This window comes from Branchiostoma belcheri, unplaced genomic scaffold, assembly GCF_001625305.1.
Source record: "Branchiostoma belcheri isolate BF01 breed outbred unplaced genomic scaffold, Haploidv18h27 scaffold1, whole genome shotgun sequence".
NCBI classification, from domain to species: Eukaryota; Metazoa; Chordata; class Leptocardii; order Amphioxiformes; family Branchiostomatidae; genus Branchiostoma; species Branchiostoma belcheri.
This window is the reverse complement of record NW_017802379.1, coordinates 1,493,832-1,503,816: the sequence shown is the minus strand read 5'-3', so window position 1 is coordinate 1,503,816 and position 9,985 is coordinate 1,493,832.

Sequence of the window (9,985 nt, the reverse complement as noted above, 5' to 3'; positions counted from 1 at the left end):
GATAGAAGGGAAAGGCTTACCAAGATGCCTAATTAAAGATTAATCTACCGGAAAATACTAGAAGCATTCACGTTAGCTTTGCCTAAACGTCAGCAAATGCTATTTACCAAAAGCAACCTAACAGTTTCATTTAAGCATCTGTTGAAGGTTCACATACATTTATTACCCTGTTTTCTCGACTGATGGAAGTAAAATATATTCTGGAAGCTGTAATATAAAAGAAAATATATGAACCCACGTAAACCGGTCTATTTGAGCTATATGCCTCGCTTAAATCCCGAAGCCAATGTCCTATGGGACAACGCTCTTCCCGTTAACCCAAGTCCAAGATTCCCCTTTTTTATCCCCGGCGCCATAGATGTACATATAAGCCCACTTAGCCTGTAGCTACAGCCTGGGGGAGTGGAGCGAAAAGGGGCCTATGATTGATGGAACAGAGACACGCTGAAAATGTCAGAACCTCGACTCTAATTGGTTCCCGCGAGCTTCGACCCTCCGACCATCCGGAAGACAAATTGAAAGTCAGCTTCATGAGTTGCAAATCACATCTGTACGTCAGCCCGTGCCACCGGCGACCCCACGGCATGATGCATCGGCGCGGCGTTCCTGCGCGGTAATTGTGCCTGCGCTTACTGCGCGGAGTTCAGCACCATGGACAGAGGCCGTTCTAAAAACTCTCTCGCTGGCAGAATTCGCTCAAATAGGACTAGAATTAGAACATAGTACCATTGCGTTTTGAGTGCCTTGCTATTCTTGTTGTTACTGCCGTATGAATTGGCTAGAAGTAGGCGAATCGGAACACACTAAAAGAAACCGTCTTCAGCATGCCTGCTTATATCCATTCCACTAAAGGTTGCGAATGGCTAACCTGGCAAGGCTTTCATACTTCCTAATTTCCAAAGCAGCTATGATTCTGCGATCAGATACAATACAATAACGTCGCTGCATATGGAGTATCATACAGCAGTTTTCTGATTTGTTCCCTTTTCTAATATGGATAATAAAAAACGGGTCTCGGCAACATTCATATAGCCTTAGCACGGCGGCCCTACTTCCCACCTTACGACCTTTATTGCAATGCTGACGCGCGCCAGACTGTAACGCTGTCAGGATCTCGCATGAAATCTGGGCCATTTGCAACCTATTTCAACCAATAAAGCTAGCAAATTCTGCTGCCATCATTTGGCCGCGCTGCTGCATCGGCGTCCAAGAGGCGAAGTCGTTCTTAGTTGAAAAGGGGTTTAAATAAACATACCATAACTTCGAAACAATTATGGGCAGGTCAAATGTATCTTTGGAAGATACACATACAAATAAGCAAACAATAAGCAGCTTTTATAAATGAATTGCGACCTTTAACATTGAGACCTGATTTACTGCGACTCTAAGAAATTGAATATCATGTTACATGTAAGTATATTTTTCCTTGTTTTTTGGCGTGACCTTCAAGTTAATGGTGGTTGTGACACGAATCACATATACATGTAGGAAAGAAACGGCTAGACGTATTCCAAATGTATGGAAATATAACGTACTAGCTCGCGCACTTTACCGCAAAGTAAACCTTAGCTGTCATAATCAACTCTGATAAATGTTTGCAGATTATCAGTAAAATGGCCTTTAAATATTTCTTCGGATGTACGTTTTGCAAAACTTTTTTGGTTTGTAAAATAAATCGACTATAACCCGGCATGTGGGGAGATTGGAAACATCAATTTGGTAGCACATAACCCCAACAAATGAGGTTATTTTGCGTAAAACGGGAGAGCGCGGTGTTTTCGTATCATAAAACGACCCCCCGCGATGTAAATATGCGGTCAATGCCCCAGGTACTGAACAGCCAAAACAGCATAATATGGTAGGCGGCAGGAAGACTCCTTGGTTCAGGGATACCTAAACAATTGTCCTCGTCTCCCATCAGCACCGATCCATTCTAAAATTAGCAGCGCGACTTGCCTGTGTCGCAGCGCCTCTCTCACTCAGTCCTTGGAGACAAATTACGACCCCGCACCAGTCAAACACGCGACTCGGTGAAGGATCACTGAGATCTTCCTAATTTCTCGCATCTATCTTGCCAAATCTGCCTGGGTCCTCGGCGTCCAATTATGACATCTTGACGCCCATTAGAGTGCAGGAGGTCAAAGTAGAGAAAGTGGGGAGATTGTGAGACTGGTTAACGGGCTAAACGAGCGAGCGGCAACGGTGGATGATTTCCTCGATCTGCAGCAGACCTCACGATCTTTAAACTTCGTCTGTCGAACTTGGCCAATTACAGGCAATGCTGCAGTCAGACCTGCCCAATTACGAAGAACAGTTACACACAAACAGTTTGAAATCAGTCTTCCCGGCGGCATAGGCGTACGCACTTGACGTTGACTGACGGAAGATCATTTCTAAAGCTCTCCTGAGTCCCAATTACTGAATCACCGGAAGACATCTTGACATTAACGATTCCTTGTCCTTGTCCAGTCGTGAAATCTTCCAAGAAAAGTTTGCTAGATTATTGCTATGACGCACACGGGGTTACATAAGATGGGAAAACCATACATATTTATACACACGCTCTCGCATGACAAAGCCATTCGCAACCATGCCTATCAAGCGAAACATATTGGCATGGAAATGGACATGTATCTGGATATGTTTTCGCTTACCGAACGATAAATATTCCGGTGGTTGTGGGAAGAGGAACTTGCACTACATACGGAGTATAAACGTGTGCTGCATTTGTATACATACAATTTTATTCTTCTCAGTTCTATTCACAAACCTTGCAGTTATACAAGTTTCATTAACTTGAGTGCGCCGCTATCGCAGTCTTCCTTGTCTTTTCTTTCATGTGATTTAATAAAGATAAAGAAGCCTGCAGTTGATCTAAATATATCAAATATTACTGCACAAAGCACAACGTACGTCATCTACTGCTATATGATAACAACCATACTAAATGTATGAGAATAGTCTACCTTAAAAAGGCTATGTATGTAATAAGAATGAGCTAGTATGTGATGAGAGTGATCTTTCATATCATAAATTTAAAATAATCATTGGAGTAATTTCTAACGTCGATGAAGGTTAGACATCCAGGTAATACGATACGCCAAAACAACAGTTACTCAAGTCAAGCAACTGGATATGATTTTGATTTTCAAAATCATATCCAGTTGCTTGAGTAACTGTTTTTTGGCGTAATTTCTAACGTTTAGGCATTTTAGGCAACTAAAGCTGATCAGAGCAGTTGGCCATGAACAATTCGCTACACGAAACATGGTACTTGATTCGCTTGGCCGTTCCATCAGAGGACGGCATTTGCGATTGCTGACGGTGGAAGGCAGCGGCTCAACGCGAATCACCCAGCGTGAAGCAGCGGAACCTTTACTATTGATTTCACCAGAAATATCGTTACCGAACTGTAACAATTTGCTGCACAGAAAGACTCCGTGTTCCCGTCGACAAGGGCGGGTCAAACGAGCGCCCCTATCTCCGATGTTGTGCTTATAGCCAATCGCGGGATGTACAACATACGCAAGTCCTGCTGGCTGGAGTCCAGAACGGGCACAGAACACGCGGTAATAACTCTGGACAGGGTCAGACTGGACGACCCCTTTCTAGAAAATCGCGAAACTCCAGGCAACCTTTGGGTACAGGGTAGAGGCAGTGGCTCTGTGACCGTCTGACGATTCGCCATGGCGGCGGAAAGGTTGGGAGAACTTGTTAAGAAGAACTTCCTATCCGCATATGTGCGCAAACTTTCAGGTTCAGTGCCGAGAATGACGGCCAGTTTCTTCGAAAGTAATACAGTAACCTAGACCATAAAGAGGGCGTGCAACGAGACAAGAATGGTTACAGACCACAAAAAAACAACCGTTTTAGTCAGTTTAGAGCTTACAGAAATGTTTTCCAAATTGCAATGGTGATTTTACAGCGTTTAACAATATGGCGAGCGGACAAGACAAAAATTCACACAGGAATAGCCACACCCATAGTTACTATGTGTGCCATGTGACCTCTGATCCTAACAACATATACCATAGGCATTAGGGCTAGCTTATCCGTTTAATCTTACGATGTAAACTGGTCACAAAGGCAAACGATATCCTCTCTCTAACTGTGATCACGTTACACAAAAACGATTCCTTCCAATGTCCGCTATCGGAAATCTCTGCGGGCAATGAGGTGCCCGGTGTTACTACGATCACTCACGTATCACACGAGTGTTAGACAATAGGACTATAACACCACAAAGTCGTCCCCGTTTTCATGGGATTGTCTTTACGACAGGAATCCTACTCGATTCCCACTTTCGACGCACTTAACTTTTTGTCGCCGATACTTCAGAAACTTCACCTTCCCTTTGTTCGTTGGCGCGGTAATAAACGAGAGTGGCGTTTCTATGTGTATAATCACATTACGTAAGGGCCGTGCATAACAAGCCGTAACATCACACCCTCGTAAAGGGTCCCAGCTCGCGCCTATAACCAAACATGTAAGTAAGACTAATGGTAGCCAGGCATACTGTTAAGAAGCTACTAGTAAAGACTAATACGGCCAATACTTCCCATTATAAAGGGCGGGTAATGGTGAAAGGATAATAAGAGTAAAAGAGGAACTTATGTGAAAGTTTATTGGGCACTTCTTTTACTTGTTCCTTTGGGGCTTCCTGAGTAACTCCATAAAGATAATGATCAGCGACCATCAGAACGACGATAGATTTTGAATGTAGCTAATTTTTATTTCTCCGCCTTGGTTCAAACAGCGAGGAACTGACATTATCGCTGCATCTTTCAGTGTTCACTCTGCTTTCTGGCAATCCATGAAAAGCATGCTAAAGCTTCACGTCGAAGACGGGAATATAGCACGGCTTTAAACAAACAAGAGCTGAGTGCTCTCCCGGAGCACTGCGAATGGACTGTATCAGGGCAATCCCGAACTCATCGTTTTTGTAACGACTGTTTTATTGCGATGTTGGGCTGATAAGTACCTACGGAAGAACATAACTCACCATTAGAGCGTCATAAAATCACCTACAATAGCGGCGACGGTACGCTTAGAAGGGAACCAACGATGTCGTACATTGCGAGACGTGATTGCACGTACCCCGAGTTTACAGACATTCTCTTTGAGGGCGCGGTGTGTAGAGAGGGAGTTATTCGATCTCCGGCAACTTAATGAACATAACCGTGACCTATGGAGAAGATTATGGCCGTTGATGTCTTCTACAAGGCTTTGAACGTAAATGGCTCGTGGCACGCGTACAGAAACCAGCACGTCGGGACTCACTAACGTCGAACTGCCTTTGTTTACAATCTATAGTTTCTCATCTTATTATGCTGTGTCTGTCACGCTTCCACGTTACTGCCAGCGAGACTTTGATGTGTAGTCATAGAGCTGATATAATATTCAGCGCTGCTATCCGTTGTTTTGTCTACAGTATTATCAGGCTAACCCTGTGACATGAAACGTTGGCGTATTGTATGTCTTGTGTCGTCTACTAAAATGGTACTCATATCGAAATTTCAAGCTTGTAGAATGTCTTTACACATTGTAACAAGTTTTAATACCGTCCTTGTTCAAATAACCATTAAAGATTGAAATGACAATCTGGGCAAAAATTCAAACAAAACGAAACCGTAAAAGTACTTGTGTCTTTCATGCTAAAATCAATTGGGATCTACAATTAGACCATTTTAATTGCCCAGCTGATAATTTTTTTGCGCTGAAAGTCCAAACGATGTCAAGTTTATAGTTCTTTGTGGTATTTCTTTCTTCGTGACAGAGATACATCACCAGAAGTCACAGAACCTATGCTACTCGTACTATAACCAGGTGCCAACGTGACAAACGGTCTTACCTGGCTACATATAACTAATATGTAACTCCAGCTTCAAAACGTTGGGTCAAATTCCGTTCTGATATAACGAATGTTCTCCAGACATGGTTGAACAGACAGGAGAAACATCTAACGGTCTCGGTACTGTATCATCCAACTCCTGTGGGAGGGGAGGGGGATCCGGATGATCTGTTCTCTCGTCCCAATTTTGGGGGGAATATGCGGAGCCATGTTTCATATCGTTGGCGTATTTCTTTATCTTAGAATTTTGCAATGGCTGCAATTTATTTGGAGCTGCAGCCCAGCAAACCAGGGAAGATATATCACGATGTTGTTGTTGTATATCACGTACACTCGAGGAATCCACATCGCTAATGCTATGTCCATTTAACAAGGAAGGGTATCATATGTTTAGTGTTTCATATACAGTCAAAACTTCCCAGGAAGAACAATAGCTCAGAGGGCTGATAAAATCTGTGGACAGGTGGGCACTACACACAGGATTCTTAAGTTAATGCTGCTAAAATTATCTAAGGGTCTGCCAAAATGTGGTCACACTGGCCCGGGTGTCCTTACAGAGGTGGTCCCTGAAGATTTGATAAGTACTACTGACTCACAAATTAACTATAGTTTTAAATACATTAAATGTATTTCCATTAAAACGAGTCCACCAAAAGCGCTTTCTTGTTTTACTAATTGTGCCTACTGTTGTAAAATTCAGCAGCACGAGTCCCCAGCATACACCTAAAACCAATTCACGGTCTAAACTTATTAAGGTGAAGGAAAAAAAAACTTGTAACAAAGAGGGCGAACACCTATCTCCTTGACATTTCAAAGCATTTGCGACGCCAATTACGAACATGACAGTTTATAATTAACATGACCGCTCTTTCTAACATTTCATTACCGTTATCTGTGTGATCAGGGTGTCTGGGCGCGAGGGGTGCGGGCTGTGGACGTCTGTCCATCCATCATCAGCCGGCCCCCCGCTGGATAATAACCAACATGCCGGGACGTAATCTTATCATTCTCCGAACATGCAGCATCTACTAACGGCACGTCGTCCCGCGCCTGTCGTTCTAATCTCACGGCGTTTCGCCGCATAACTAATGACGGGGGAGAAGAAAGAGATGTCAAAGGAGAAAGCGTCGGGATTATGACGCAAATGGATTAACCGAAACACGGAGTAGAAATCTGTATCGTAGTCATCTTAATAACCCATTTTTTCAGTTGTCAGGGAGGCAAGCCGTAAAACGTCATAACGTCGTAAACCATTTACAGCGCCACAGAAAGGGGTTACTAAGTGTCGTGAAATCTATGGCCCGTTATATGCTGTTTATGTAAGTTTTAATCAGCTGTTGCTGGAATTCTTTTACATCATTACATTTTACATCATGGCCTCTTTCTACGACCTACTTAAACTTAAACACGGATAAGATATAAGTATTGAACGCCATGCCCCGGTATTATGTACAGTTAATATATAGAGTAATTGCCCCAACTTGGAAGCCTTAGTTACGACTACTTTGAAAAACCTAGACAAGCTAAGTGATTACAAAATACTACCACGATTACACATGTACGATGAACAACTCTCCAAATCATCGTTGAAGTGCTGTAACTTTTGCCTTGTTATGCAGTCATCAGATAAAGATACATTTACATCGACGTTGACTAGAGGAAAACTGTGGCATTCTGATAACAAACTTGGCCGTTTGCCTAGGGAAAGAACCCCTTAAAGATTGAAAATGCGTTTCTACATCTAGATGTGCCAACTGCATGATCGGTGAAACTTGCCCATATCGCCTACAGTCTGATATGTGATCTGAAGTGTACATGACAACTCCCTGACACACGCGAGACGACTCTGTTACACACCTTCATCACGTATGGAGCCGCTAATGCCCGCAACACGAACTAGCTAAGTGCTCCAGAAATGGAAAAATCACTGGTGGCGTTTAGCGTGTTATCATAGGCGTATTAGTCAAGCCGAGCGACAGCTCAGCGCGCGGGTTTCCGCCGAGATTCCGCACAGTTAGCGGCTGACGAGCGCCTCGCACATTCCCGACAGTTAATCTGGCGAAATGGGGGACTAAATGCTCCGGTAGGGAGACAATCACTCCGACTGCATTTGGGATCGATCTACGGAAAGAACAGACCACGCTCAGATGACACAGAACGATACTTCAGTCGCGATGTGATGCCAGCCTCGGCGGCGTGGGGAGATATACAGACAGGGGAGGGATCGAATAGACCCAACTTTGGCTGAGATAAGTTTGTGATCGATCATTTGCATAAAGCCCTCTTTCACGTATTGCAGGAAAACAAGTCGTTACATATACAAGACCAGGAAAATTGTTGTAAACCTAAAAATGACATGGCCTGTAAAATGATGCCTATCATGCCGTAGTGAAGATGTCGACATATTCAACTTGAAGTTTGACTCTGACTATGACTGACTTTGATCATAGATTTACACAGATGCAGAAAACAGTACTGTTGATCGTAAAATATCGTACAGCTGTCCTGCTGCCTGCTTTAAAATTCTACAACATCAAAATCGTACGTCGGCCTAGGACGAATGTGACCGCACCGTTTCTGCTGGTACGAGTACATTTGTATTTCAGTAGTAACTTCGCTTGCAGGCCTTGACGGCATTGGGAGAGACAGAGCCCAGACGGAAGAGCAACTTTTCTGTCGAGATACGTTTTGCATAAAGCCTCCAGCGAAATCTGCGCGTACAGTAACCATAACTAACACCTCTCTGCTGGGTACTTAACCACGGCAATCAGACAAAACTGCCTGCGTTTCAGTAATGAAAGCCATGTTTCAAGTTCGACTATTTACCCCAGCATATAATATTTCACTGGCATTCTTCACTGAGATAACTGCTCGTGTATATAGATGTAAATAGATACGACTAGGACTAATGTACGCTTCCGTGTAAACAAATTTAGCAATTCCAAGCTTTGCCGGCAGTTTTCAGAGAAGCATTCGAATGATTTATTCCACTTCCAAGAAAAAGAAAAATAATAGTTAACAAACTCATTGTTTTTCATAGATATCTGTGAGTGTATATTTGAATATGGATGGGTAGGAATTTCACTAATTTACATTTTCGTGTAAACAAAGAGGCATGAAACAGACAAGTTAACCTATATACAAAGTGCTACTGCTTTTGCTCCCTTTCGCTTGAAACAGCCTCTTCATAACTTTACTTGTTTATACCTCATTCTCCATCAAGTTTTACGTCAATAACTACTTTCTTTTTAAGACAGTGGAAGGAAAAAGCGGTGCTACCGTTCACCCCTTTCGCTTGAAGGGCCTCTTCACACATCTACTTGTTTATACCTTAATACCTCCCTTTCCCCATCAAGTTTTGCGTCAACGACCACTTCCCTGTAATGGTCGCGGAAGGAATATACCACATTCTCCCGTGAAAGTCCGACCGATGTCCGCTAATGCCAGGATTGAGACACCAGGCGTAGGCGTCCCGGCACGTCCAGGCCTCCCAACCGCCCTCAACAGCATTACGTCAACAGAACACTAACCCTGACTACGGTAACACATGTGCCCTGTCGGCACGGATTCCAGCCACACAAATTCCTGATCCCTATAAAATGATCTTCCCAGCAACGGCAAAGCCCCCTCATCGCGGCCGGGAGAGGGCCAGCACGGCAAACATTATCTTTTAAGACGCGCTCCGTCACGGCGTTGAGCTGCCTCATTCGTCTGGAGCGATACAAAGTTGCAACGCGGCAGAACACAAATGGATGCCCCTCTCTAAATGTAAAGCAAAGACGGAATGCATCCTGGAAGATAGGTAACGGTAGCATTTGTATCCCGGCCAAATGTGGGAGAAGTTTAGAAAGCGTTCTATGTTTCCATTACGGGAAGACGTCTGGTCGCTAGGCGGGGCATTTGTCAGTGTCTTGGACGCTCAAGACGTGGGTAATAGCCGCGGTTTGTAGGCGATGTCAGAAAAGATATCTCGCCTTTACATTAGTTTCTGAAGACCTCCACAGTTATAGTAGGATATGTGAGTCTTTTCTTTTTAAGTTTTTCTCGAAGAAAAGTTCAAGCACACTATTAACTGCGCACAAAAACATAGAAAACGATATATTAAAGATTTTCGTTACCCCGAATTGTTTTCTT